At 40.9% G+C, this 9,618-nt stretch overlaps 1 pseudogene; it reads left to right on the top strand.

The window, feature by feature from the left end:
• Positions 1-3,113: 3,113 nt before the first annotated feature.
• On the top strand, positions 3,114-4,062 carry LOC132234150 (olfactory receptor-like protein OLF4; annotated as a pseudogene).
• The last annotated feature ends 5,556 nt before the right edge of the window (positions 4,063-9,618 follow it).

Here is a 9,618-nt window from a genome sequence, read left to right as displayed (position 1 = left end):
ATTGAAAGACAAGCTTTGCCATAGGTTAAATGTTCATATACATTGAGACCTAATTCCGGGATCATTAAATGTATAGTAACTGAGCATCTGCTATTGCCAAAACATTCTAGGAACTTTGTGTATTATATTCCTCTAAATTTACAATTTAATTGTTGATATCGTTAAATTATGTCTTATTTTGGCTGATATTTGATTCTTCATTCAATTGTTTATTATGTTTGTTTTGAAACTACTCATTTTCACCTGATTTATTATCCCTTCTTTCCTTCCATGTTTTGTTTCTATGTAAGTGTGTATCTATGCACATACCTTTGTGAAAAACTCAAAATGTGAACTAAGCAGGTGAAGTCCTTGCTCTTTTTTAAATTGTTTAAAGTATGACAAATAGCAGAGCATATGTCTCCTTTTCCCCTATTGTCCTCGCCCTGGCCCCCCCCCCCAACAACCCAGCACATGCCCTCACCCCACCTACTGGCTGTGTCCATTGGTTATGCTTCTCTTTTGATCATGCAGTGAAACAGTGAGGGCAGAGAATAATGAAATAAATGTGTGCTTAAAATAATGTCCTCAGGAAGAATCATATGAAGAAAGCTATTCAGTGTAAAAATTGTCATGGTGTGGGCAGGATGTGTAAAGCATGGTCTGGGGAGGTTTTGCATGTTGGATGAAGACCTGAACCAGGACCAGAGGGTGCCCACTGGGTTTGTCACAAAAGAGATCAAAACCCAAAGCCCAAGAAATAATAGAAAAGGTGCCACTTCAGAAAAGGAAGAAAGGAGCTCATCCTCCCTCAGACCATATAAAAATGAACTGGCCAAATAATTGTGAAATAGCTCCAGAAAAAAGATTTCTACTGCTTGATATTTAAAATGTTCCCCGGGATATTTTTTTCTGTGACGTGTTGGTTTATCCCTTTGCTCTGGGTGTACAATATGTAAAGTGACACCATAAAGGTATCAGCTCTTTTGTCTTTTAGACAAGTTTCTTTTGTTCTCTTATTATTTTGCTGGGCATCTGGGGAATGTGTTTAGGGTCCAAATGCTGGTGGAACCAAGGAAGATTTTTCTTCCTCACACCTGACCTTACTAGATCATTTTTAACTCCTCATTTCACTTCATTTCATTCCTTTTTCTCTCACTCCGTTTATTCAACAGAATTTGTATACAATTACAACTATTATTTTATTTTATTTTTTTATTTTTTATTTTTTTATTGCTTAAAGTATTACAAAGGGTATTACATATGTACAACTATTATTTTATGGTTTATTCTTTATTAAAGTATGATTAGCATAAAATATTATATTAACCTCAGAGATACAACATAGTGATTCAACATATAAATACTTACAGTGTGGTCACCACAATAAGTCTAGTACCCATCTGTTTCTGTTCAAAGTTATTAAGATATTATTGTTTTTATTCCTTGTGCTTTACACTACATATACATGATTTATTTATTTTATAACTGCAAGTTTGTACCTCGTATTCCCCTTTACCTTTTCCACCCATTCCTTCACATCCTTTATCACCCATTCCCTCACCCCCATCTGTTTGTTCTGTGTATCTATGAGTTTGCTTTTGTTTTGTTTTGGTTGGTTGTTTATTTTGTTTTGTTTAAGATTCTACATGTCAGTGAAATTATATGGTATTTGTCTATCTGTCTGACTTATTTCACTTAGCATAATGCTCCCTAGGCCTGTCCCATGTCGTTGCAAATAGCAAGGTTTCATTCTTTTTATTGCTGAGTAATATTCTATAGTGTATGTACAGGGTAGAGCTAAAGTGGGTTTATAGTTGTGAGAACACAGAGTTTATTCTTGTAATATTACTTTAATTATTGTATTATTTTCCATGCAAACAACTGTAAATCTACTTTTGCCCCACCGTGTGTGTGTGTGTGTGTGTGTGTGCGCGCGTGGGCGCGCTACATTCATTATCCATTCAGTTATAGATGGACTTCCAGCAATGCTACTTCTGGTATTTATCTGAAAAAAACAAAAGCACTAATTTAAAAAGATATGGACATCCTATGTTCACTGCAGCATTATTTACAATAGTCAGGATATAAACAGATTTTTTAAATGTTTGTTTTAATACATAGCAGAAAAATGGCCATCTCAATATGGAGCCCAAGTTTATTTGTGTGTGGGAGGGATATGAATTGGAATTGCTAGGAACCATTTCTACAGTATACACGTGAATGATCTGACCAACTTGGGTTATAGCCACTCTTTGTCAAATCAGTCTGAGAAAGGCATGGAAATAATATAACCATGTTATATTGTGTGTGTGTGTGTGTGTGTGTGTGTGTGCAGTCTTTAAATCAGGAGGACTAGGGATCATATGTTCCCAGGTAACTCTACCAATACAGGAGCCAGAGCTCTCGATCAAGAGAAGGTACTGAGGAGGGGATCTGTTTCCATCCATGGGCCACGTTTGCAGCAAACTGCAAGAGGCAGTGTGAATGAGGACGTCCTTGTGCCTGAGGTTTCAACAGTAGCAGAGAGGCCCCAACTTGTCTGACACCGTCTCTCATCCTTTTCCTCATGCTCATTCACCTCCAACACTGGTTTCCTTTTTTGGCTGAACGTGAAAACAAACATCTTCCTCAGGACCTTTACCCTGGCCATTCCCTCTGCCCAGCACACACTCTCCCACAGAATCTTGCATCTCCCTCTCTTACTTGAGGTCTCTTTACAAATGACATCTTGTTTGTAGGTCTTGCCTAAACACCTATGAAAAATGAAACACCCAATTCATTTCTTCATACCTGCTTTCATTTTCTTCATAACATCTGTCAGTATATGAAATGTTATATATATAGTTGATACTCACATGAGGATATTTTTTCCATTGATTTTGAAAGGGCGGATGGGAAAGAAACATCCATGTGAGAGAGACACACCAATTGGTTGCCTTCCACACCCACCCTAACCAGGAGCTGAAGATCATCTTTATCATTGAATTGTAGAAACTTTTGTTCTTCAGCACCCTATACTTACAGCCTGGACAGTACCAAAACATGGTCAGCATTCAATATATATTCCTGAAATACATGAAAAATGAATTAGTCATATTATTTCCCTCTTTCCTAGTAGTCACCTCCACCATATGCAACCAGGGAATGGTACACAAATTTCAGAATTTATTCTCCTGGGATTTTCAGAGGACCCACAACTGCAGCCACTCATATTTGGGCTTTTCCTCTCCATGTACCTGATCACTGTGTTGGGAAACCTGCTCATCATTCTGGCTGTCAGCTCAGACTCCCACCTCCACACGCCCATGTACTTCTTCCTCTCCAACCTGTCCTTGGTAGACATCTGTTTCACCACCACCACCATCCCAAAGATGCTGGTCAACATCCAGTCACAGAGGAAAGCCATCACCTATGCAGGATGCATCACACAGATTTATTTTCTTATACTCTTTTCAGTGTTGGACATTTTTCTTCTGACAGTGATGGCCTATGACCGTTTTGTGGCCATCTGCCACCCCCTGCACTACATGGTCATTGTGAACCCCCGGCTCTGTGGACTGCTGGTTCTGGTGTCCTGGATCATGAGTATCCTGAATTCCCTATTACATTGCTTAATGGCGTTGAGGCTGTCCTTCTGTGAAAACTTGGAAATCCCCCACTTTATCTGTGAACTCAATCAGATGATCCAACTTGCCTGTTCTGACACCTTTCTTAACAACATAGTGATGTATTTTGCAGCTGTCCTGCTGGGGGTTGGTCCTTTCGTCGGGATCCTTTTCTCATATTCTAAGATAGTGTCCTGCATACGTGGAATGTCATCAGCCCAGGGGAAGTACAAAGCATTTTCTACCTGTGCGTCTCACCTCTCGGTTGTCTCCTTATTTTATTGTACAACTCTAGGCGTATACCTCAGCTCTGCTGCTATCCAGAGCTCACATTCAAGTGAAATAGCCTCAGTGATGTATACTGTGGTCACACCCATGCTGAACCCCTTCATCTACAGTCTCAGGAACAAGGACATCAAACAGGCACTGAAGACATTCTTTGTGAAGGAAACTACAAACAGGCCAGTTATCCTAGGACTGAAAACATACCCCTGATGGCAGAGGTCAAAGTCTCAGAGTCAGACACAGAAGCATGGAACAGACTGTTGAATCTTAGAGGGAGGCCGGGGTGGATGAGTGTGTGGGAAGAGATCACCCAAAGAACTTATATGCGTAACCCCTGGACACAGACAGTAAGGTGGTAAAGGCCCAAGGCAGGTGGCAGGGGCAGGCTAGAAGGGATTAATGGGGTAAAGAGGGGACATAGCTAATACTTTCAACAATAAAGATTAAAAAAAAAATAAAATGCAGTTTCTGAGTCCCACTCCAGAAGGGCCCAGTAATCTGCATTTACAATGATTAAAAATGATGTATAAACAGGTTGAAAATGAGCACACCTGGAAAGTGGATATCATTGCACAGATTATTAAGTTATTATTATTTAAAAACAGGATGAGGATCTGTATTAAAGGAATGCTATGATTTAATGCATTTTGACCTAATTACCAGCATATGCCTTCTTTAACTGATATTTTTCACATGAAAACAATTTAAGTTTATTAGCAATGCTCAAATCCATTTTTGATTATAGATATAGCTTTGTAAATAAGAGAATTTGAGCTGTTCACTCTTGTTACAAATTGCATGAAAGATAGGAATAAAGCGTGTCTTTGGATTCAGAAAAATAATGCTCAGAATCAGATACTGTGATTATCTTCAGACTGTGGAAGTAGAGCCTTCTCTTTCTATTCATTTCCTAGAATTCCCTTTTCTTTTTTAAAAAATTTCTTTATTGATTAAGGTATTACATATGTGTCCTCATCCCTCCATTACCTCCTAGAGTTTCCATTTCATTTACCTTAACTTCTGTATTCAATTTCAGTAACTCACTTTATTAAACTTTCTTCTTTCACTTATATCCCACAGTTTTTTTCCTTTGTTGTTTTTTTACCTTCCAAAATTTATTTCCAACATGGCCATTTACATAATGAGAAAACAGATTAATTTTTTGCAAGTGACAAATATTGTACCAAATGTTTTTTTTTTACTAAAAGAATCAACCAGAGATCCAAGATGGCTGCTGTCAGGACAGCAGGCTGCAAGAGAGTGTGTGAGAGAGCGAAAGAAAATTGCGAGGACATGTGGGGAGTGTCTGTATTTGTGAGTGAGGGACAGCTGTATTCCATAGGACTGTTGTGGACTGGTAGACCAGGCTCCCTTGGTGGGCAGCCTCTACTACTTCTGAAATCTGTCTTGGAGTAGCCAGTCCTGCCACAGATACTGCACCACTTAAAAGGGAGAGTGACTCTGATCAGAAGCCCAGCCTTACCTTCAACCAGGGAGACCTCAGATACCTCCCAGGACCCTATAACCACAATGCTCAGGGACTAGCTGCCTTAGCTGCAAATCCACGAACACGAAGACTCCAGTCTCCCCAACTATAGGCGCCTAAAAAGTTTTCCAGTGGGAGACAAAGTGGTGGCGAATATGTGGATGGGCCCTGCTCCTTCTCACAGAGCAGAGAGAAGGAACAGCTGAATCTAATAACATACACTTGGAATTGGCGAATAAAAAACAGCTGGTGAGGCAATCCGTGGATGTAAAGGTCAGACTTCGATCGCCTAGAGAGAGTGAATGCAGGAGAGAAAGAGCTACATAACCAGACACCCTGAGAGGACCAATCATGGGGAGGCAAAGAAACAGTCTGCATACGAAAGAAAAGGAGGAATCACCGGAAAAGAAAGGAAGTGAAATTGAGGCAAGCAATATGTCAGAGAAAGAATTCAGAGCAATGGTCATAAGGACGCTGAAAAGGATAGAAGACAAATTCAATAATATGTGTGAGAACCAAGAGGAAATGAAGAAGAACCAAGAAGAAATGAAGAATGACATCGCTGTAATAAAGACCACAATAGAAAACATCAACAGTAGACTAGAAGAAGTGGAGGACCGCATCAGTGAGCTAGGAGACAAAGTAGGAAAAAATACCCAAGCAGAGCAGCATCTAGAAAAATATACTTAAAAAACAGGAGGAGAGCCTAAGGGAACACTGGGACAACATGAAACAAAATAACATCCGCATAATAGGGGTACCAGAAGGAGAGGAAACTGAGCAAGGAATAGAAAACCTGTTTGAAGAAATAATGACAGAAAACTTCTCTGATATTGGGAAAAAAACTCACACAAGTCCAAGAAGCTCACAGAGTCCCTAACAAGATGAACCCCAAAAGACCGATGCCAAGGGACATTATAATTAAATTGGCAAACACCAATGACAAAGTAAAAATCTTAAAGGCTGCCAGAGAGAGACAGAAAGTTACCTACAAGGATCTCCCATCAGACTATCAACTGATTTCTCAACAGAAACACATCAGGCCAGAGGGAATGGAATGAAATATACAAAGTCATGGAAAGCATGGGCCTGAATCCAAGAATACTGTACCCAGCAAGGCTATCAATCAAAGTTGAGGGTGAAATCAGGAGTTTCACAGACAAAAAAGGACTAAGAGAGTTTATTACCACAAAACCAGCAATACAAGAGATGCTAAAGGGTCTGCTGTAAAAAGAAGAAATAGGAAGGGAAGAAGAAACACCAGCACAAAGAATAAAAATGGGAGAAAGATGGCGACCAGCAGGCAGCCAGGGAGGAAGAGTGTCTGAGAGAGTGAGGGAGTGATAGAGAAGTGTGTGGACATGTGGTGTGTGTGTGTTTGTGTGAGCGAGCTAGGGACATTTAGATCTTGCAGGTCTTCCAGGGGGCTGCCATACCAGGCAGTCTTAGACAGCGAAACCCAGCTGTCACCACAAACACTCCAGGGAGAACAACGGCTGCACAGAAAGAATGCCATTTTAAATAACAGAACTGCTTGAGACTAGAATCTTAGCCTCACCACCTAGTCTGGTCTCAGACACAACCTGGGACCCTACAGCCACATGGGACAAAGACCTGCGACCAGAGCTGCAGACCCACAGACACCAAGACTCCAGGCATCCTGGTTGCTGATTTCTGTCAGTCACAGAGGCCATCGCCCTCCCCACCAGCCTGCTGCAGCAGTATAGGAACTGCTAGACCCGCTCCATGCAAGCAGACCTCCTGCTTACATAGGGCAGGTGCGCCACTTGAATTTGAGCCTAGGCACACGGACACAGGGTGTCTACTTTCCAAAGCGCGCACCCATGTGACCAGACCCCATGCCCACACAGGAAGGCTGCGCTACCTGAATTTGAGCTTGGGCACACAGACACAGGGAATCTGCTTCTTGCTGCACACACCCACACAATCAGACCCCCACACCCACACAGGGAGGCTGTGCCATGTGACTTTTATTCTAGGCAAGCACACACGGAGGTTGGTTTACCATAGCACAGGGCTACTGTACAACCTGGTCCCCCAAGCAGACTGGGGACCCTGACTCTCCATGCAAGAGGCATCACTGAGCACCAGTGACTTGACTCTTTTCCTCATCGCCCATGAACAGGACCCCTGATTCCCAGTGCACGCACACTAAGAGCCAGTGACTCCAATTCTCAGCTCATGCACACACAGGGACTCTGCTTCTCGGTGCAAGGCCACACCAAGCGACAGAGACACCAATACTCAAATCTTGGTGCGGGCACAAGGGGACACTGATTCCTGGCATGCACTAGGGGATTCTGATTTTCAACTCACAACAGTGGGGTCTCTTTTTTAGCATGGCACACGGGGGTCACTGATTCTAGGTGCATGCATGAGGTTGCACTGAGCGTCGGTGACTCTGGTCCTGGGCAAGCATGGCTGCTCCCACAGACCCACAGCAGCCACACGTCTTGGAGTCAGAGCTCTTCAGTGACACTTAGGTGGTGCAAAGGTTCCACTGCACACGGCCCAAGCACCCGTAACTAGGCAATTGGACCTTCTGGTGATAGAATAGGGAGACAATGAAACAATCCCCAGAGGAAAGAAAAAGAGGAATCGCCAAGAAAGGAAATAAGTGAAATGGAGGCATACAACACGACAGAAAAAGAATTCAGAGTAATGGTCATACAGTTCATAAACCAGATGGACGAGAAAATCAACAACCTATTCAAAAATAAGGAAGAAATAAAAAATTATATAGCTACAATCAAAAGCACCATGGAAGGTTTCAACAGTAGACTAGAAGAAGCAGAGGACCGAATTAGTGAGTTAGAAGATTAGGTAGAGAAATAAGTGCAATCTGAACAGCAACTGGAGAAAAAAATTAAAAAGCAGGAGGAGAGCCTAAGGGAGTTTTGAGACAACACAAAACAAAGTAATATACATACAATAGGAGTGCCAGAAGGACAAGAAGAACAGCAAGGATTAGAAAATCTCTTTGAAGAAATGATGACAGAAAACTTCCCTGATATGGGGAAGAAAAAAGTTACACAGTAGAGAGAGTCCCAAGCAAGATGAATCCCAAAAGACCCACACCACAGAGAGAGAATCTTAATTACAATGACAAAGAGAGAATCTTAAAGGCTGCAAGAGAGAGACAGAGATTTACCTACAAAGGATCCCCCATCAGATTATCAAATGATTTCTCACCAGAAACACATCAAGCTAGAAGGGAATGGAATGAGGTATACAAAGTGATGCAAAGCAAAGAAATGAATCCAAGAATACTCTATCCAGCAAGGCTATCATTCAAAATTGAAGGGGAAATCAGGAGCTTCACAGACAAAAAAAGGCTAAAGGAGTTTATCACTACCAAGCCAGCGATGCAAGAAATGTTAAAGGGAATGCTGTAAAAAGAATAAATAGAAAGGGAGGAAGGAACACAGGCATAAAGTACAGAAATGGCTACAAACAAGTACCTATCAATAATAACATTAAATGTAAATGGATTAAATGTCCCAATCAAAAGACATTGAGTGACTGCATGGATAAGAAAACATGACCCATATATATGCTGTCTGTAAGAGACCCACCTCAGAACAAGGGACTCACACAGACTGAAAGTAAAGGGATAGAAAAATATCTATCAGGCAAATGGAAATGAAAAAAAAAAAAAGCTGAGTAGCAATACTTATATCTGACAAAATAGACGTCAAAGTAAAGACCTTAACAAGAGACAAGGAAGGCCATTTCATAATTCTAAAGGGATCAATACAACAAGAGGATATAACTCTGTTAAACATTTATGCACCCAGTGCAGGACCACCCAAATACATAAAAAAAACTTCAGGAAGATATCAGGGAAAAGATTGACAGCAACACAATCATAGTAGGATACTTTAATACCCCATTAACATCACTGGCTAAATCCTCTAGACAAAAACATTAGCAAAGACCTCACTCCTAAACAACTCACTAGATCAGATGAACTTAACATCTTCAGAACATTCCACCACAAAACTACAAAATATATATTCATTCTTCTCAAGTGCGCATGGGACATTTTCAAAGATAGACATCATATTGGGACTCAAGCAAAGTCTCTCCGAATTCAAGAGGATTGAAATCATATCAAGTATCTTCTCAGATCACAATGGCATAAAATGAGAAATCAACTACAGTAAAAACAATCACAAAAATTCAAACATTTGGAGGCTCAATAGCATATTATTAAACAATGAGTAGGTTACCATAGAG

The sequence above is a fragment of the Myotis daubentonii genome, chromosome 5 (assembly GCF_963259705.1).
Source record: "Myotis daubentonii chromosome 5, mMyoDau2.1, whole genome shotgun sequence".
NCBI lineage: Eukaryota > Metazoa > Chordata > Mammalia > Chiroptera > Vespertilionidae > Myotis > Myotis daubentonii.
Note: the sequence above shows the minus strand (reverse complement) of the source record. Positions and strands in the feature narration are given on the sequence as shown.